The sequence below is a fragment of the Crocuta crocuta genome, unplaced genomic scaffold (assembly GCF_008692635.1).
Source record: "Crocuta crocuta isolate KB4526 unplaced genomic scaffold, BGI_CrCroc_1.0 scaffold24, whole genome shotgun sequence".
Classification (NCBI taxonomy): domain Eukaryota; kingdom Metazoa; phylum Chordata; class Mammalia; order Carnivora; family Hyaenidae; genus Crocuta; species Crocuta crocuta.
In genome coordinates this window covers 14,675,100-14,696,506 of record NW_027530974.1, presented here as the reverse complement: position 1 = coordinate 14,696,506, position 21,407 = coordinate 14,675,100, and the positions used below count along the sequence as shown (strand labels likewise).

The 21,407-nt window shown below is 43.0% G+C and overlaps 1 long non-coding RNA gene across 1 annotated transcript in view; it reads left to right on the top strand.

Annotated features, from left to right (window-relative positions):
- The window catches only part of LOC144236468 (uncharacterized), a 250,995-nt gene that overhangs the window by 141,393 nt on the left and 88,195 nt on the right, over nt 1–21,407 (top strand). The window contains exon 4 of the long non-coding RNA XR_013336561.1: nt 12,631–12,761. This is a non-coding gene — a long non-coding RNA (uncharacterized LOC144236468). The remainder of the gene's footprint in view (nt 1–12,630; nt 12,762–21,407) is intronic.

The window sequence follows — 21,407 nt, the reverse complement described above, 5'->3', positions numbered from 1 at the left end:
GCACCTGGGTGGCTCAGTCGTTTAAGCATCTGACTTTGGCTGAGGTCATGATCTCATGGTTCCTAGGTTTGAACCCCGCATCGGGCTCTGTGCTGAGAGCTCAGAGCCTGGAGCCTGCTTCGGATTTTGTGTCTCCCTCTCTGTCTCTGCCCTTCCTTCACTTGTGTCTCTCTCAAAAATAAATAAACGTTAAAAAATTTTAAAAAAGAAAGGAAGGAAGGAAGAAAAGCCCAAAAGTATACCAGGGGGTTAGGAAGAGGTCAACTGGGATTTAAAACATTTATTACAGATAATACACAGAATGAATGATCCCAAGATTATTCATCTTGATTATCCAGTAGAAAATAACGGTCCTTAATTAACTGCAACTGCGCAAGAGAAAAGAGCACAATAAGCCCACATACAAGATTACTGTGTACCATTATGTTGTTTCCCTGTTTTGCATTCTGAAATTTTCTAAAAGGAAAACTACCTAAGTCACAGCCCGGTATCACTGCAGCAGTGAACGCTGTCAGATCTGCGGCCTCCACACGGTGTTGAGCACACTGCCCAGGCTCCAGGTAGGACTTTTAGGGGGACCAGAAGAGCCGAAGTCTTGACCTATCAACATTTCTAAATAAGGTTGCTGTTATTTGCCTTAGCTGTTACTGTTTATTACTAAAAATACCTCCTCCCTTTTTATTATTCAGGTTGAGCTTGTTTTTATCAGCAGCAGTTGTAGAAGGGAATTTCTGGAGGGTCTGTCTTCTGCTTAGTGGTCTTCTGGACTTCAGCAGTCTTCTCATGGTGAAAATGTATTTCTGCATCAGCCTGCTCTAGAGCCCTTTCCCTCTTACCATTTTTAGCCCTCCCTGGTGGCTCATTCACCTGAGTGATTGTGACATTGCTTCGTTCATGCTTTGGAAGCCAGTGATGGCTGGCTCTTCAGTGGAAGATTAAGGGAGGATCCCTAAGTGTGAAGGTGCTGATGGACCAGAAAAGGAAACCATCTTTGGCTACACAGTTCTCGGTAATTCATTAGAAGGGTCTCCAGCCCCCCTCCCTGGGCCTGTGGGTCAGTGGCACCTGACTGCCATCGCTGGGCTTCAGCAACTTGGAAACTTCACTTGGTATCTTCTGCTGGCTTGCCTGCCCGCCATCTGGCCATAGTTTCACCTGCTTCCACTCTCTTGCAGGTGACGTGGGAGTACAGCTGTTCACATGCACCCCAACACCCCCTTGCCCCAGCTGGACACCAAGCAAGGGAGAGAGCCCTGGGAGGGGTGAGGTGTGGCTCTTTGTGGAGGGCAGCTTCTAAATTCATGGTTTTGCCAGCCAGTCAGCCTTGCAAATAAATGTTAGCTTGCAGCCACCATATGCCCTGGAGAGAGCTGACCTCACCACATTTGTGAAACAGATTCCATTACCTGGCCCCAGGTACCCTTTGTGCCCCGATGAACACCCCCCCACCACCCGCTGACCTTCTCATCCCTTCCACGTCCAGAAGCCAGCTTCCTCCTGTTCTCACTGAGGCCCTTGTTCTGACCTGCTCTTTACAAAAGGAGAGGAAAACCAGTGTCCGAGTGTCTGCTATGAGCCTGGTTTGGGCCACATACTGTTAGATACATAATTGAACTTTAGGTTGGCATCAGCTATCTGAGGCAGGCGTTTGTGTCATTTCACAGCTGAACTCAGGTGTCAAGCTAATAAATAACTACCCTAAAGTAACACAACTAGAAAGTGGTAAAACTAAGATTCATACTCCGCTTTGATTCAAAACCTGTTCTCTTTCCGTGTGTGCGTGTGTTTTTGTTTTTTTTTTTTTTGGCTCTCTGGATACTCCGCTTCCAAGGTAGCATATTAATCTGAAATTTAAGAGAAAGAGAATCTTTAAGCCAAAGGAAAGATTCTAGTGATCTTGTCTCAGGTATCAGTGAATTGCTGGAGGGCTGTGATCTTAAAACCATCCCACAGTGGCCACCAGCCGCTGCAAGGTGTTACAAGCTGTGTTCCGGGCATCAAAGCACCATTCTTAATTGACTCTGCTTCTTTTACTTAATCCCAGACTGCTTGCGTCTATATCCAGCACTGTTGAAAACTCGCTTGTCTTTGCGGTGCTGGCCAGAGATGGGTGCTTTTCTGGTTTCCTAATATTTCACTCCCAGCCTTCTCTCTCTCAGTGCCATTCGCAGCACCACGTTTAGGAATATGCGTTGCGTTACACTGAAAGCAGCTTTCTGTTGTTCATCAGGAGGCCACGAAAGCCCTTCTTCCCCAAGAAACAGGTTCCTGGCCTGCCGCCGGAATTGTGACCGGCAGAGGTGCGGTCCCTACATGCCCAGCTGGGCTCAGGGGCGTGGGTGAGCACATCCGTCTAACACCCCGGAGACGCTCGCTGCTGACGAAGTTCCCTTACAGAGCCCAGAGGAATTTTCCTTCTTCCACCGGAGGTGTTTATAACCTCTAATTTGCTCACCATGCCTCTTGTAGAAAGGAGTAGGAGCTCAAGCCGCTGGCAGCCTGCCGCCGGCTGCAGGCTCGCGTCCCGGGGAGGTGGCGCTCCCCGATGATGGGTGCGGGGATGCAGACGGGGCGGGCGGAGGGGCGCCCGGGGAGGAGGCCCCGCCCTNTGGGCCCAGCCAATCAGGGGGCGGGGCGGGGCTTCGAGGCTGGGAGGGGAGGAGCCGAGATGAGCGTGTGTGGGTGGGTGGTCCAGCTTGTTGGAACAGCTCCTTTGCAAGATCTTGTAATCAGCGTTGAGCGCTTTTGTAAGCTGTGCCTGACTGTGAAGGCCGTGGCCCTTGCAGCAGATGTGTCCCCGGGGAAGGGCTCCCCTTTGTGCCGCTGTGGTAACCTCCACCTGATGCTGCTCTGGAATTGGGCTCTGACCTCATTTCCCGTGGGAGTTTAAGGGTTTGGGAGGAAGACTAATTAGGCCCTCATTAAGCACTTACCACCAAGTACAATAATTCTCCCGAAAAGGTAATCTAGTCGGGAATAAAAAGCCAGACACACTTGTAACATAACATCGGAATACAGACCCATTGTAAATGAAAGCTTTTTGTAATTGTGGAAAATGGTTGTTTTAAGAGGGTCTTTACATATCAGTGTTACAAAGGGATCCTTTGTAATCTTTTTAATGTTTGTTTTATTTTTGAGAGAGAGAGAGCAGGGAAGGGGCAGAGAGAGCGGGAACAGAGGATCTGAAGCAGGCTCTGTGCTGACAGCAACAGCCTCATGGACTGTGAGATCATGACCTGAGCAGAAGACCCACTGCTTATATGACTGAGCCACCTAGGCACCCCCAAAGGGATCCTTTAAAATGTAATTTTAGGGGTGGTTGGCTGGCTTAGTGGGTAGAGCCTGTGACTCTTGACCTTGGGGCTGTGGGTTTGAGCCCCAGGTTGGGTGTAGAGATTCCCTAAAAGTAAAACCTTTTAAAAGAATGTGATTTTAATATGTTTGCCCATCTTGAAAGTTGTCTCATAATCTGGAGTTTCACCTGAGGTTACAGACACTATCCCCATATCCATATTTGTGGACATCCAGCAGCAGATACTAAATGTCAAAATAGGATTGCTTTGTCTACCACACTTTCAGCAGAAAATAACTGGGAGTTGGAGAGCCTTCTTGATCAAGAAGGAAAGAGTATCTCCTTTAACAGTGCCTGGCCAGGTTCCAGCTTATTGGCCTAAAAAAAGAAGCCACCACCAGTGTGATTACTATAAGGCCCCTTGACCCTACTTAATTAAAACAGGGAGAGAATAATAAGCAAAAGACATCACTGTAGATGCCAAAAACAAAAAGCAAAAAACCCTCACAACCTCAGGTAGATGACTTAACCGTCCCTAATAACATGTAGTTATTTGTTTTTACTTTTTCTTTTTTTTAAATCACATCTAATGTTTCAGAGATATCCACCATATAGTTGAAGGCCTCTGCTCCTTCTCCTCATGCTGCCTGCTCTCAGACATATCCTTCCTTACTTTTGGGGGTTAATCAGGAAGAAAAAGACCAGAAAGGAGAAAGAACGTGGCAACATGGTCAAGATAATTTAACATTCAGGTAGCGCTTACTACTGATAACAGGTGGCCGTGGGGAAGAAAGTCGAAACTATGGACGACAGTATTGGTCAAAAGCTGACTATGTTTCATAGACGCTGTTCATGTCCGTTATAGAAGGTAGACTAGTTCCTCTCACGATTGACTTCAGTGTCCGCTGTGAGGTTGTCTTGCCCTGTGTTACTGTCCCAGCAATAAGGGGTTCTGTTCATGGTCTTCTTTGCTTCTCCTCATGTCCTTTATTTGCTGACTCTACGCTCAGACTCCGCCAGGTCTGTCGATACACGGCAGGGAAAGATAAAGCGCTGGATGCTGTGGAGTGCAGACTCTGAGCCAGGACCAAAGGGGCCTCAAGCTCTGACCTTGGTCTTTTGGAGAGGCGAGAAACCTTTTCCTCTAAGCGTACACCTGTCAGAACCTAATTACAAAGGTTTAAAAAAAAATGGCTATTCTAAAATAAAAGCTAATAAGGCTTTGCTTTATCTGTTTTGGTTATCTGTTCTGTTCCTCCCTGATATGGAAGGAAATACTGAATTCTCTCAATTGGCCATAGTTTTGTGTATTTTCAGTTTTGTACATGAGTTCCTGTTCTAAGTGGGTGGTTTTGATTCTTGGAACCTAATGTATTCGAGAGCGTTCTTTGACACCTTCGGCAGCCACCTTGCTTAAGATTGATCGGTTGGGAAAGAAAGCCATGAGGAACCTTCAAATTATTTATCCTTGTCCAATCTAAGTTAGTTAATGCCACTCCTGAAGGTGGAGAAATACACAAATCCTAGGAAGTAGCTCTCATTTGTTACCATTAGTGAGGAACCAAGTATAAACTCACCAGTGGAACAGAGAGGAATAGGATATTTATTTCTTCATGGGTATTCATAACTTGGGCCTATAAAGTATAAACACCAGCATTAGATGAAATAGATCTTCTTCTTGGGGTTCCTGGATGGCTCGATCAGTTAAATGTCTGACTTCAGGTCCTGATCTCATGGTTCGTGAGTTCAAGTCCCATGTCAGGCTCTGTGCTGACAGCTCAGACTGGAGCCTGCTTCTGATTCGGTGTCTCCCTCTCTCTCTGCCCCTCTCCTGCTTGCACTTTCTCTCTCTTTCTCTGAAATAAATAATAAAACATTGAAAAAATGAAAAAATCTCCTTCTTGATTTTAGTATGATATAACAGTTTAAACAGTGATGGTGCATACCGCTAGTGGGAGTGTTGGTTGGCGTAGATATTTGGGAAGACAGTTTGGCAGCATTACGTAAGACTGCGTGTTCACGTATGTTGTGAGTCAGCCAGTCCATTCTCTGGCAGTAAGTACCCCACAGAAATCTGGCCTGTGTATTGTTTGTAATGGAAACCTCATTGTTTCTAATAGAAAGAAAACTTAAAAGTAACACTAGAAACTAAAATATTTTAAAAGCCATCAGTAGGACAGTATTGAAAAATTTATACAAGGGAATATTATATAGCAGTAAAAATGTATAAAGCACAGGTATTTGCACTACCACATAGTTAAATATTAGAAACAACCTTATGTGGGGGGAAAAAAACATTAGCCAGAGAAGGCCGCATACAATAAGATACACTATTTATAAAATGCAACACTAAACTGTATATTTTAGGGAATGATACATACAAAATTCAAGGTTGTGGTTATCCCTGAAAAAGAGGCAGGGGAAGAGCTTAGAGAAATACCAAAGAGGTATATACAGCAGTCCCAGGAACGTCTTAAATAGGATGGTAGACTAATGAGCTTTCTGTTGTTAATGCTTCATAGATTACATACACATTGCATTCATTCCTTTGTAGGTTTCAAATTGTGCATAATGAAAATACGTATTTTTTTGGATTGAAATTTTTCCCTGTTTTTATTGAGCTGTAGTGGACAATCAGCACCGTGTAAGTTTAGGGTGTACATTATTACAATCTGACTTAACGTATATCATGAAATGATCACCAGAATAAGTTTAGTTAACATACTTTGTCTCCTGTAGGAAAAAAAAAATAAAAAGGAAGAAAAGATATATATATAGATATAGATATATAAAGATATGTATAGATATAGATATCTTTATATATCTATATCTATATCTATCTATTTATATTTACCAGTGAAGAGATCTCAGGATTTACTCTTAACCACTTTCATATATACTAGAGAGGAGTGTTAATTATGGTCACTGTGGTGTGTGTTACTCGAAAATACAAGTATTTTTAAAGTGATAAGGTATAACGTAAGCCAGAATTTTCTCGTATTACTTCCACAGTCTACCTGTTTCATATTAGAGTCTCCAGTGTCTTGACATTGCACAGGGGTGGTTAGAAGGTGGTCTGACAGTGAAATCTCTGGGTCGTTGTGTGGCCGAGGATATAGAGCAAAGTTGGTGATGACCACTCAGTGGAATGAGATTAGAAGACACAGACGCCCCCTCTATTCCTCTACCCATGAACACCTAGAAAATCTTGGGGCGTGGAGGAAAGCGGACCCAGCAAATAAGGCGTGGTGACCTCTTGGACAACCCGTACATTCTGTCTCAAGAGGGCCGAATGGTTGCAAATGTGGACAGTCACCTTGGATGGGTTATTACGAGAAACTTGTTCTTTTACTGCCCACTGTTCTTTTCTGAGTGGAACGTGGCCTTTCGAGCGAGGTAGAATTTGGCATGTGTGGGATGATGTAATATGTTACGCAGCCAGGCAAATTGTCACAGGCTCAAAAGGTTCGGCTCGCAAAATTAACAGCGGGTCTGTGAGAAGTCAGTCCACTTTGGGAGTAGGAATTAACAATAGGAGTGGAAGGTGCTGTGCTTGAGGACTGAGACTCAGTGGTGCTGACTGCTGCTGAGACACGTCATAGCCGAAGTGCTGGCCAGTCCTGGGGTGGGTGGGCAGACCTCTCCAGGGACCGGCAGCTTATTCGTCAGTGGCTGAACAGAACAAGGTGTGATGAGCCTCTGTGTGGAGGTTGAACCTTCCTCTCGATTTCCATTAAATGAGTGCGTGGAATCAACACCCCACTGAACGTTTGTCATGAGAACACCCGGAGGCCCCTGTGTGGCTTGGTATTTTTGAGACTAATTCTCAGACAGGAATGCAGCGTGGCTGTTTTCTAAAATAGTTTCAACATCATTTATGTAATGTCGATGCATCTGGAAGTGAAAATGCTAAGAGTTTCATTTCACTAAATAAGGAAAAAATTTTTTTTTTACTTTTAACCTTTAACTTTAGATCACAATTAGTGACCTTTTTCACCAGGGTGTTAAGAGTATCAAAATGTGTGTGTTCATTGAACGCATTGAGCCGGTACCTACGGGGAATATTTAATGCACAGAAAACTGTTGGGGGGAAATGCAGAGAGATGGTCAGTGACTTTCAGGAGCTTGCAGTTGAGAAAGGAAAACATTACATGGAAGGACAAATACGGGCTGTGTGGGAGCGTGTCACTGGGGAAGCGATGACTGGGCTGGATCTTAAAGGAAGAGTATCATTTGAACGACTGAGAAGGACGTTCCCAGTGGAAGCACCGTTACAATAAACAGGGAAGAATTTTGCCTTATGAATCTCCAAGATTTCAGTGGATTTTATGACACAGACATAAGCATCGTGATCATGAAGTTAAAATAGTAAATTCAGATGAAAATTATCTAAGTAAAGGGGCGCCTGGGTGGCTCAGTTGGTTGAGCATCCGACTCTTGGTTTCAGCTCAGGTCATGGTCCCAGGGTTGTGGGATTGAGCCCTGCGTTGGGCTCTCGGTGGAAAATGCAGCTTGCTTAAGATTCACTCTCTCTCTCGCCCCTCCCCTGCTTGCACACACCTTCTCTCTCTCTCTCAAATTAAAAAAAAATTAAGTAAATTGAGACTTTTTGTTTGCTCCATTTGTTTTACCTTTCATCCTAATGATGTTGCAAAAAACAACATCTTTGCATTATGTTAAAGTGGCCAGTGGTGATGGCCAATGAATAGAAGTATAACTCAGTTTAAAAGTAGTTTACTATTCTAGTGGTAAGTTAAGAATTTAGCGTTTTTATAATATTTTCCCTCTGTGACTCTAGCACGTTTCAAACGATGGGCAACCCCCAATTAGAAATCTGTCTTGCTGTAGGTTTTCTCATTCATCACAGAGAGAAAGATGAACTGAGAATAGAAATCTCAAAATTCAATCGTGATAGTACCTTGTATCTCAAGTAGCATACAGTCTCTAAAATACTTTTAATATTCATTATTTACACTTGGCCAATATACAAGAGAAAGAGCCATAAAGCACCAAATGATAAGTTTGCTTTGTGGAATAAATTATTGCCAATTCATTCTGCTCAACTCTGTACTGGTAGCATTTGTAAACAGTTCATCCTCACGTTATTTTTTTTCCCAAAACACTGTTGCAAGATTGCTTTGCCTGTTTTACCCTTTTCTACATAGTCTATTTCATTAAATTTCAGCAACTCTAAATCAGAATGATGCATGAAATGTGTTTGCTGTTAATTCAAACATTTTATGGCATACGCATTAAGCAAATATGTAATATGATTTATGAAATCACATTACTCTGGCCAGTAATTAAAAGAAAGGGATGAATATGTATCTCTTTTTTTTTTTTTTTGCAAAAGAAATAATTTCCAGTAAGTATTTCTAATTATTTCAGCTAAATGTTTATAGCATTTGAGTGATAATATTTGTTTCATCATTTAGATTTTATCGATAGGTTTTGTATAGAAAGACTTCTTTCCTGTTGATGCTTTTGTAACCCTACACATACATGGCAGGTTACTGAAACAATAATTTGTCCTTCAGCAAGAGTGAATAAGACTTTTCTTTATCCTTGGCTTTCTGGATGCAAATTTTAGCCAGTTTTATGGCCTTGCAGAAATACTAATGCTAATTAACTTTTTAATAGGACAAAATGTTGGCCAATAAAACTATTAAATTTTGAAGCATGGATTATAAATTCAACTTGGTTGCCCTAATGATGATGTTGATAGTGATAATAATTATGAAATTAATATTTATAGAGTGCTTCTAGAATGCTGAGCTCTGTGCTAAACATTTTACTTACGCTATTCAATGTCCCCAACTCCTCAGTTACAGGAGTGCGTTCTCATGCCGATTTACAGATGAAGTGATAACCATTATGTCTCACAGCATTGAACGATAATTAAAATATACTATACTAATAATATATTTCAAGGGCACCTGGGTAGCTTAGTTGGTTAAGCGTCCGACTTTGGTTCAGGTCATGATCTCAAAGTTTGCCAAGTTCGAGCCCCACATCGGGCTCTGTGCTGACAGCTCAAAGCCTGGAGCCTGCTTGGGATTCTGTGACTCCACCTTTCTCAGCCCCTCCTCTGCTCACGCTCTGTCTCTCAAAAATAAGTAAGTGTTAAAAAAATATATTTCAGATATTAAACACTGAAGGTTTATACGTATGAAATTCGTATGTATATAAAATAGATATGTGTGTGTATATATGTGTGTATATGTATGTGTATATTTTTTGTTCATTCAACAAATATTGATGTATAGACTATGTGTTATAGGCTGTTGTGCTAATCTCTGGAGATGTGTGAGGAGGTAACACCCCTCCTTTACCTTTAAGGGACTTTCAGCGTTTTGGGAGAAGTGGACTCATTTAAGACACAAGTAAAGGAAATGTGACCATTGATAGGGAAAGGTCCAGGGTGTTGTCGAAAAATGGGGAAAAAGGGGACCAGCTTCCTAGAAGGGATTAGCTCCTTTCAGAAAGGAGTCCTATCTCTGAGACCCGAAGAAGGAGTTTGGAAAGATGACATGCAGAGGGGACACACTGGACCAGGGTGTGGAGAGGAGTCAGGAGCAAGGCAGGGCTGGTCAGGTCAGGAAGCCACAAGGGATCAGAAGGGCCGAGCGTCCGGGGTGGCTGGAGGCGTGGCACAGCTGGCCGGGGTCGGATCACAAGCCGCCTTGCCCGCTGTCCAAAGGAAAGCAGACCTTCTATTCTGTGTATTGAAATGCCATCAGCAAATTAATTCAGCAAACACTAAACAAATTATGATAAGGGATGTTCTCCTTCCTTCCCTCCCTTCCTCCTTCCTTTCCTCATTTATTCATTCAACAGATTTCTATGCTATGCCAAGCATGTGTTGAATGCTGAGGATAAAAAGATAGACAAGAGCGTACACAGTTTTCCTTTCCTGGAGCTTACTAATAGGGAGGAGAAACAAGCAATAATCAACACATCTGGCACACAAAAAAAAAGGAAAGTAAAATTATAAAGGTGACTGGTATAGGAGCATCTGGGTGACTCAGTCAGTTGAGCGTCCAGCTCGTGATCTCAGCTCAGGTCATGATCTCATGGTTCGTGGATTCAAGCCCTGTGCTGACATCGTGGAGCCTGCTTAGGATTTTCTCTCTCTCCTCTCGCTGCCCCTCCCTTGCTCATGCTCTCTCTCTCCCTCTCTCTCTCAAAATAAATAAAATAAACTTTCAAAAAAAAGGTGACTGGCATATAAAGGGAAAGTCCTTCTATCAAAGCATGTAGTAGGAGGTAGTGACCTGGCCATGGAGGTCAGAAAGGCTTCTCCGAGAGGAAGAGGGCTGAGCTGAGATCCGAAGGAGAAAAGAAGACAAAGTGGTCTGAAGAAGGTGACATGGGGAGAAGAGGAGATCCAGTGCAAAGGCCCTGAGGCCTAGGAGAGCATAGTGCTCCTGAGGGATTAAAAATAGGCTGGAAGAGCTGGAGTGCGTGCTGGAACATGAGGACCGGACCATGCTGGGCTCTGGAGGCTAAGAGTCCAGCTCAGTGGAAAGCCACTGCATTGCTTCGAGCAGAAGGATGGGCAGGAGGAGAATGGGCTGCACGGGGGCAGCAGGAGTGGGGGCAGGGAGACCAGTGCAATAGTTCCGTTGAGCCGTGCTGGCCGGCGGCGTGGAGCAGAGATGGTCGTGTAGGGGAGAGGCAGGAGGGTGGAAGGCCGGTGGTAGAATCCATGACTGGGTCGTTGCTTACGGGGCATCATTTGGGAGAGGAAGATGTCAGCGTATGTTAGCTCAGCCTTGCTGAGCTAAGAAAATAGGAGAGGGCAGAATCCGTTGCTTGGATTTCCAGAAAACAGCAGGCTGGGGGGAGTGGACATCACAAGGGATTGAGGTTTGAAGTTGGCCTTGAAGAACGAATTGGCATTTTCTCGGCAGATAGAAAAATCTTGCTAATCAAGGAGTGGCATGTACGAAGACACACAGGCATAGGCAGAATAGTGCAAATAAAACCTGTGTGTCTATATACACATGTCCGAAAGGGAAATTCACATAGGACCCATGACTAACTTTGCTGGTTTCTTGACTCGCTCCCATCTATTCTGTGTTACAGTGATTCTAAAACCTGTAGTACATAGACTTTGTAAATAGCTAAAAATGTTTAAGTGTTTTTTAAACCAAACCATAGGCACATTATAATATATAGAAATTTCTCTCTTTACTTCCATGTCTTAAATTAGGGATTCATTAATTTAATGGCTCTGGATTTTATTAATCTGACTTCTTTCCAATAAAATGTAGCCAATTTAGGGAAGACGTGGATTTCAGATGTTTCCTTTGTGGATCAGCATCTGGATTTGGGATTCAGTGGCATTTTTAATTTACCGAAATAACTATACATTTGCTCTTCATTGAAATAGGGACATGTTGATTTCAGTTTATCTTGGGAGTTAAAATGGAAGGGCTGCCACATCCAAAAAGAGTTAGTAATGCTAAGACCTAAGTAACATATCAACTCTGGGGAAAGCAGGGGGGTGATTTGATATTTAACTTTTTTATGACAAGTACAGGAAATGTTGATAGCGAGATCAGTTTCAGAGAGATGGTATATAGTGCTGTAATTATAAGCATGGCCTCTGTGAACGATATTGGCTTAAATCCTGGCCATCATAACTACTAGCTGTACCGACTGTCAGATTTCTTGTCAATAACAGAGATAATAATGATCGCTGGCTACTTTGAAGGGTGCAGTAGAGTGCGGTAGTGTGTGCGTAATGCCAAAAACATGGGAAGTGTCCAATAAATGTTAGTGATGACTTTGAATTTTATCACCCACACCGTGCTGCGCTAGAGAAGTGCTGCTCATTGCTAAAGTGGAAGTCAGGCTGTTAAGGTAAAAACAGCTACCGAATTTGCTTCACTTTGTGGCTGGAAAGAATCTTAGGGAACCATGAACTTCAGTCATGGTTCTGACATTTTCTGGAGAACTTTTTTTTTTTTTTTTAATTTCTCTGAAGTTTTGGAATCATTAGCGAGGGAAGGAGGGGAAGGAGAGACATCACCATGGTGGTGACGTCCCTGAGGTTAGAAGATGGGGTGCTGGCCAACAATCCCTGGCCAGAATCCTCTCATCCCTAGAGATGAGGACCTGCTGTGGGTCTGCCTGCTGAGTTTTTGACATTTTGCCGTAAGAGGGGGGTGTGTATGTGTGTGTGCGCATGCGCGTGTGTGTGGGAGAGAGAGAGGGAGGGAAGGAGGGAGGGAGGTTGTGCCCATGTTTCTCTTTTCTGAGACTTCTGCTAATGTGAATGAAGGACACAGAAAGCTGCCTAACTCAGTGGGAAATTGTTTTTCTAATTACAGGTCTATAGACATTTTCCAGTGACTTTCTCTACTGCCACCGTTGCTACTCAAGCAAAATCTGTGTGGAAAGATCTGCTGGGAAAGAACTGACTGCTTATGTTTCTCCATTGTGATGAAAGCACATGGTACAGGTAAAACCTCCACAATCTTTAACCCATAATAATTGTCAGGCTCCCAGGACAGCAGCGGGGGGCATAGCCCTCTGTTCTCACGTACACAGAAACTCACGGCGCAAGGGCCCCTCTGTAGATTCCCATATTCTCCACCTGTTTATTCTTTCTGTGTCTTACAAAAACAGAGCCCTCACTTTTTTGTGGGAAAGAAAACTGCGTCTAATTATCTTGAGATCAGTGATTAAGATGGATGGTAAGGCATTGGCGAGAAAGAGGTATTTCTGATGATGGTGTTCATAAATCCAGCTAGAGAGACTATCACCAGATGCGAGTAGGGAACAGTGCAATATATGCTATTACCTAACCTTTTTGTTCCTCTTAAAAATGGAATAATGGGGGGCGCCTGGGTGGCTCTGTCAGTTAAGCATCCGACTTCGGCTCAGGTCATGATCTTACAGCTCGTGAATACGAGCCCTGCATCAGGCTCTGTGCTGACAGCTCGGAGCCTGGATCCTGCTTCGGATTCTGTGTCTCCCTCTCTTTCTGCCCCTTCCCTGCTCATGTTCTGTCTCTCTCCATCTCTTAAATATGAATAAATGTTAAAAACAGTTTGAAAAATAATGGAAAAATGCACATCTTTTCATGTCAACATATATATCTAAGGCACGATTTTTAATGTTTATATAGTGTTATAATATTAAATAGTATACCATTGAGTGCATAGCCTAAAATGTATTTAAATGATCGCCTCTACTGGACATTTAGGGTTTGTGGTTTTCTCTTTTTGCTATTCTGCTACCAAGAATGTTCTTATAGCTTTATATTAGTTGCCATTACTAGCGGTTTCCTTAGGATATTTCCTTACCAGCAAATTGCAGGGTTTAAAAGTGTTTAAGTATTAAGACCTTTTGATACTTGTTGCCAAACTACTTCCCAATAAATTCATACCAGTTTATATTTCCAGAGGCAGTGTATGAGAGTACCTGTTTCCATACAATTTTGCCAGTGCTGAAAATGTTGAAAACAGAGTCTTGCCAAATGATGATGAGAAATGGTCTCTCCATGTGTTAGTGGTATTATTTTTTTGCAGGGAGGCATTTATTTGTAAATTTTTAAATCACAGTATTTTGAAGAACTTTTCTCCAATAGACAATAGCATGTTTAAAACTTACCAGTTTTTTTTAGGGGCGCCTGGGTGGCTTAGTCGGTTAAGCGTCCAACTTCGGCTCAGGTCATGATCTCATGGCTCGTGGGTTCGAGCCCCTCATCAGGCTCTGTGCTGACAGCCAGCTCAGAGCCAGGAGCCTGCTTCAGGTTCTATATCTCCCTCTCTCTCTGACCCTCCTCTGCTCATGCCTTCGCTCTCTCTCTCTCAGAAATAAATAAAAAACATTAAAAAAAAAACCTTACCAGTTTTTGACATTTGAGAAATAATGCTTAAATCAAGAAGGCATGGAAGGGTCCTAGGGAATTTGAAGTTTTCCCCATTTTTTTGGCCAAGTATTTTTAGACAACCATGTTATCACTGGATAGCAATACTTTTTTCAATGGAAAACATAGTTTTTCATTTCTTAATAAAAAGTATTTAATAAATGGTCCACATTAAGCATGGATCAGAAAGTATACTAAAACACACACACACACACACACGTCCAACATTGGGAGCGTGATTGAGATAATTATGCTAGTTTCATATGATTGAGAGGCTGTAGATCACGGTAGAAAAGACTGTATATAGGCTTAAGACCTCTTGGGTTCAAATTCCAGTTTTGCTATATTCTTGAGGTGTGATGGTGAGCAAGTTACCTTCCATCCCGAGTGTCTATAGTTATAAAAAAGGAGTACCCATCTCAGAGGGTGTTGTTGTGACAAAATATATGTGAAATGTTGAAAATGATTAAAAATCCTGTTTCAAGCAGTGCCTGGGTGGCTAGGTTGGTTAAGCATCTGACTCTTGATTTTTGCCCAGGTCAGGATCTCATGGTTCATGAGACTGAGCCCCGTGTTGGGCTCCGAGCTGGGCTCATGTTGGCACGGAGCCTACTTGGCTTTCTTTCTCTTCCTCTCTCTCTGCCCCTCCCCACCCCTTTCAAAATAAAGAAGTAAACCTAAAAAAAAATCCTGTTAGAAAAACAATATTTAATGATAGCAGAAAATGGTCATGATAGAAGTAAAAAGAAAGCAAAATTTGACACTTAACCAATAGTGTCATCCTAATCTTGTAATATTATTGTTTTTCTTCCTCTTTTTTTCATCATCCTCTGATACCCACCCCCCCCCACATGAATTTAATGTATTTCTGATTGACCTTAATTTGAATTAATGGAGTAATCCCAGTCTTGGAGGAACTGACCAAAATCTGCAAGTCAGAGACCCATTTACTACAGAGCCGTGACATCTGTCAATGTCACCTGGCCACTGGGACTCATGGAATAGCCCTTATGTGAGACCAGAACCTTCTCCCAACTGCAGGTTGCCTTGCCCCTGAGCTACGGCGAGCCCCTCGCGTCAGGCAAGCTTCCTGGCCTCTTTGAGCTGCACACAGAGAGCCTTTAACTGTCTGGCTCCGTGCATGGGCTCCCAGCCTCATCTTTTTCCCCCCACTACTAAATAAGCTTCCTTTCCCTAATTAAACGAAAGAGAGGGTAGAATGAGAGACCACCAGCTCTCAGGAAGCATATGCTTCATCCCACATAAACACAGAAGGGAAAACTGTTGAGTTGTGAGGCCCCTCCATCCTTTAGCTGCCTCAGACGGTTGAAAAATAGCAGGAAAAAAAAGGCAAAGGATGATTTGGCATTGAGGGGCCGGGTGCAAGGCAACTGGACTGGCTTCAGCTGATGTGTTTCACTGGCTACCCTGCCGCGTAGACGCCACATTTGCTTTGGCCCATGTTGGCAGTCTTCATTTGAACGGCTCTGTGTTCTTCAATAAAAGGAGGAACATCTGAATTCCCAATTAAGGCAGTTTAGCTTAAGAAGTCCTCCTTAATGGCTCATAAATTATTCTCCCACAAATGATGATAAGAGGGAATAAGAAAATTAAACTTGTATTTATACACAGACATATGGCATTCCGATAAAATTAGTAAGTTCATGAAGGGAGAGGGGACCACAATTGTGCCGGTAAATATAGGTCAGGAAAAGAATTCATAATGTCCTGCCAGACTCCAGGGAGGCACTTCATGAGGGTAGGTAGGATGGCTGCACGTCACGGGAGTGAGAACGGTAATACCAGTAACATATGGAACATTTGGTATTTGGATAGCACTTCCATTCCTCCTCAACTACAGAATCAATAGGGACTCAAACAGAGAGGAAGAAACAGTTCTCTTGCTGTGAATCACGGGCTGGAACGTAGAAATGGTTATCAAGGGCTTACCACAATGGATATCTAAAGAGGCAGAAGAGTGGGGGGGGGGTGAGGGGTATTTAGGCATAGTTCACTGTGCTGTAGCCTCACACCTGTGGTCCAGCCATTCTTAATGGTCCCCATAGCCAAACCATGTTTGCAATCATGTAGGAAACCTATCTGCAAGCCCAGGCTGTATCACTATTGCAAACTCTGTTCATAGAGGCCCCCAGGGCCTGTGCGGTGCCTTAAGGACTCTACCAGTCCAGAGTGAAATGCACAGTTTTTGAATTGCATGAAACCGAGACAATGTCTTTGAATTCTAACCCTATTCAGTCATGTGTCACTCATTTATTCATTAGCAAACGCCTCTTTGGGGAGGGGCTGGTATGAACTAGTACGGTTCTAAGCTTTGGAGGTACGGAATGGTGCAAGATGAATATGAGACCAGCTCTAAGGGAGTTCACATGTGTAAGGGAGGTACAGTCGATATCATCATAACCTAGTTTGGGTGAACACAGTGCTGAACTGGGCCATTCCAAAAGAAAGCATAGAGTGGATCTGAAATATTTGAGAGAAACCAATGGAGAAAGACCTATTGATCTGGAAGGCAGAAGGAACCAGAAACCAGTCAGTAACTGGCAGTGAGGTTGTGGTTATGGACAGCGGGACCAGATTGGGAAGGAGGATGGTGGGGAGAGAAGGCAGCTGTAGAACCTTGCTTGAAATCCCATGGTCAGGGCCAGCGAAATCCAGGCCGTTGTTGACCTCTCAGTGTAGGTAACTTAAATAGCGCCTGCTAGTGGCAAACGTGTTGTAAGCAATTGTGAAATGAATATGCCATAGTCTGTGACTATCAATCTGTAGATGGCAGAGTGGCTCCCGGTATATGGCGGCACTTCCTTTGTTCAGCCACCACCCAGAGAAAGAATGACTGCCTTACCAGCATCTGCTTACTTTAACTTTGACTAACTACTTCCTTTTTCTTACCTTTTCCACTATAATTCATGTTACAGGGTGAGATTGAATATATAGTGAACCCTACCTTCTGCGCACAAGCATACTTAACTTCACGTCATTAACTTTAAACAGACTTAAGTTCCAGATCAGTGGTGCCATCTTGGCCTCCACAGGATTTGGTGCCCGTCCCCTCTGCTTGTTTGTGGGATTACGGTTCTTCTTCACTTCCTTCCATTCGTGGGTGCTCTCGTGGTCTCGTAAATAATAAAATCCACTCAGATTTCTTTTGTCTTCTTTGGCCAGCAACATGGCTTTGGTTAAGGCTACATTTCTAGCTGTGGATTGACTATCATTGGGAGGGGAGCCCTTTCTCTCTATTTTGTGTTTCTTCTGGGGCTCTAACCTCTACCATACACTTTACCTCAGTGCTTTTTCTTTCCCTGACAAGCCCAGTTCAGTTGTTTATCCCACGCTCCAACCCAACCCACCCAGCCACCCAACACAGGCATATACTATGCATTCTGGGCTTTGCAATGTGCACTTCCATGGTTAAGAAAACCTTATTGATAGTCATTAAATATTTACACTAGAGATCTCCTCAACACTTATCTTTCAGCATAAATATGTTCTTCCCTTTTCCACTTCAGTTCCTGAAAAAAATAAAGCCTCCATAATTCATAGCCAGTTTGGAGGAAGGTATTATTTTGAAACACTTAATGATATGTTTCTTGGCAAAATGAAAAACGTAGAGACAAAGACTCACGGGTGTATAGTGTTTTAGATGTAGGCATAGCTTCTCGAAACTATTTTGGAGTATATTAGAGTTTCTAAAATAGTTTACCAGACTTCTGTAGAAAGCACTTTATTCTTTGAAAGCCTTATAAATAATGTGGTTTACTGTGTCGGCGTGCAGACAATCACATAGTTGTTTTACCTCATGAAATAAGGTAGAATATTGTGTCGTCTGACGGAGTAAAACACATTAGAAAATGGTTGGCACTGAAGCCCACTGTGTTGTCTTTGGGACCCTCGGGTGAAGTTCTGCAGACTTTCTTCCCTTCTGCTACACGGATGCTGCTGTCAATATTGTTGGCGAACTACCGTTTCACGTGTAAGCACTGAGCAGTAGAAATACCAAAGTGTCAGCATTCTGTGGTACTTTTCAGATTCCTGTCTTTTTTTTCCTCTTAGAGTGTATCAGATGAGATGCAGCATTTAGACATGTTTTCTAAATTCTAGAATGTTCGCCATCACAGCTTCTGATATTACAGGATTTGGAGGTAGAAGGGGGCGTGAAGAACCCCCAGTCCCCTTTCCTCTCGGACTAAAGGCCCCCTCCAAATCCTAATGCCGTTCATTTTGCCCGTGTTCAAATAGTGAATCGTTGATTATCCATTGATTATTGAAAGAACCATTATTGTTATAAGATTTGGAAATTCTAGAACTTCTTGGCAGTGATGTACTTTTTTGTTTGCATTAGTAATAAACAACAGACCCATGCCCATACATATCAAGCAGTGCTTAGAAGGATCATCTCTTTAGATTAAACGAGTAATATAACATTGATGTTTCTGTAGGTTTTCATTAAATGGTTTAGCAAAATTTGGGAAGGCAGTTTCAGTCAGTGACTGGGCAGTTATATTTGGTCCCTCCTGTTTTCTCTTCAAAAAGATTCTGTCTTCTCTCTCCCTCATTTTTCTTTTCTTTAAAGTGAGGACAGCAGGTCACTGTGGAGATTATATACATATAAACCTTTCCACATTTCCTGGCCCAGCACTGTTTACTGCTACTATTTCTACTCGGTTTCTCCCTCTGTTTTACACTCTGGTTTCTTGCTTGTTGAGATCAACTTTAGATCCTGAGTATCTGAAACAAATAAATGTTAAGCAAGCAGAACAAGAAATGTAGTGCCAATGTCACATGCTTTAGAAGCTGGGCTGTCTTTGGTCCCAGGGGCAGAGATGTGATCCTCTGAATGTGTCTGTGACTGAACCCAAGTCCAGTTAGAATGTCCTTGGCCTTGGGACCAGGAGGACTTTGCACAAAGTACCCACTTACTCTGCGCCTCCCAGTTTTATCTCTGTAACATGAATGGGTTATACTCTCTGAGGCTTCTTCTCTTCTAAAAATGATCGTCTTACATTCTAGATGTTTTAAGGCTTTGAAGACGGTGTAGAAAAGAACCTGCAAGTCAGTTTCTATATTGTTTATGTCTTTGTGCATTTTAATATACGCATCAAGTGTTTTCTGGTGTGTGACCCCCTTCTTGCTCAGGTGGAGCTGATGATCTGCTCCTCCATTGATGACGATGAGACAGAATGAGACAAAACACTCCTTTCCTGCACAAAGGCACCCCCCACCCAGATGCTTAACCCCTTAAGCTAGTGTTCAGACAGCACAGAGGGACATCACTTACACTGAACTACAGCCATCCCTGGAGGGAATTTTGGCTGGTGAATAATAGGCTACAGTACTTCCATGACAGTTTGGGGAAAGGAGTGAGACAGAAATAGCAGATTCCAAAAGAATCCAATTAAAACAGCAGGAAAGTGGAGCTGGGTGGCAGGAAGGGAGGGGTGGGATGCCCAGAACCCCGTCATCTCTGTGGTCCAGGCGGCGTGGACTGCGGGTCCGGAAGCTCAGTGCCGACTGCAGTGAGGCATCTCCTAAACGCACACTGAAGACGGGGCTTGTCGGATGTCCCATGAGGCTGTCATCTCTGGATTCTCTCTCTCTCTTCCTCGTGGTCTAATTATCAGGCTGTGTTGGCATGTAAATAGATCTGTCTGTTTAGAGCTACTTTTCTCTTTTTCCTCCTGTGTAGGATTATATCATGTTTGGTATTTATGTCACCAGAACGGACTGTGCTGAGAAGCCCTTCTATTAAGGCTCCTTTTAAAAAAACTTAAAAAAAAATATTTATTTATTTTTGAGAGATGGAGCACAGGTGGGGGGCGGGGCGGGGGATGGACAGAGAGAGAGGGAGATGCAGAATCCCAAACAGGCTCCAGGCTCTGAGCTGTCAGCAGAGCCCGATGCGGGGCTTGAACTCATGAACCATGAGATCCTGACCTGAGCCGAAGTCAGATGCTCAACTGATGCAGCCACCCAGGCGCCCCTGTTAAGGCACCTTTTGAATGACTGAGGAAGGGTGAACTGGTAGACCACACAACCCTTCTGTTTATTTCAAGGGTCTTCATAACAGCAATGACCGGGAAGGAAAATTCAAGAAATGTGCATGATACACAAAGGCAGGTGAATAAAAATGTAGACCTCTTTAGATTTCCTGGGGTAGAAAGTAATCACTCTGATAGCTATTAGAATAAGAACATGGAAGTAGCAGTGGTCAAATTGAAAACTACTGGGCAGTGTGCAAGGATATAAGAATTTAAAAAGCAAAGAGGTGTCAACATAGAAATAATCAGATCGTCAGATAATAGGACCTCAGATCTCTCAAAAGGGAGGTTCCAGGGGATAAAGGAAGCAGGCTGTAAAGGAACGTGGGCATTTTAGTTTAACCAGAAAAGAGAGACCTTTAAAAAGAAATATAGGGGCCAGGTTATGATTTCATGGTTGGTGAGTTCAAGCCCCCGTCAGGGTCCATGCTGCTGGTGCAGAGCCTGCTTGGGATTCTTGCTCTCTCCTCTCTCGCTGCTCCTTACCCACTCGTGCTTTCTCTCTCTCAAAATCAATAAACTTTAAAAAAAAGTAAAAAATTTTTAAAAAATAAAAAGAAATACAGGACTTAATGGGCTAGTTTCATTTCGAAACAAATATGGTCTTCAGACAATGAGCAGAGTTCATATAGCCTACGATTATAAAAATGGAACCAGTGAATTCAAGGACAGTTACATAAAATTCATGTCTTGGAAAAAAACAAGATTTGGTATCAGAAATTCTGGCTTTGAATTTCAGTTGTGCAACTTATTAACTCTGTGACCATAGAGAAATCACGTAAAATCAGAGGGATATATTTTTTTTGGTAATCTACGAAATCGATATAATTGTACCTAACCAGGTTTTGTCAAGATCATGTAAGGTGGTGCATGAAAAATGTTTCGTGAACTCTGAAGCCCTCTCTGTGCTCAGTCGGTAACTACAAACTGCGCTGACCTTGCGGAGACGGCGCCAGGGGTAATGATCCTTGGGAGAATAACCCTAGAGAGCCAGGCACGGATAGGCAAATTTTACTGTGTAAAAATTTTAAAATATTCATGAATTATATTTTCTGCTCCTCATTTTTCTGGCCCAGAAATTCCGTGTCTATGGGATTTTTCCAAAAACTGAGTTCCCCAAGAGTGCTGTCCCCTTTCCATTGAGCTTTGCACTGCATGATTGTACAGTAAATGTTTT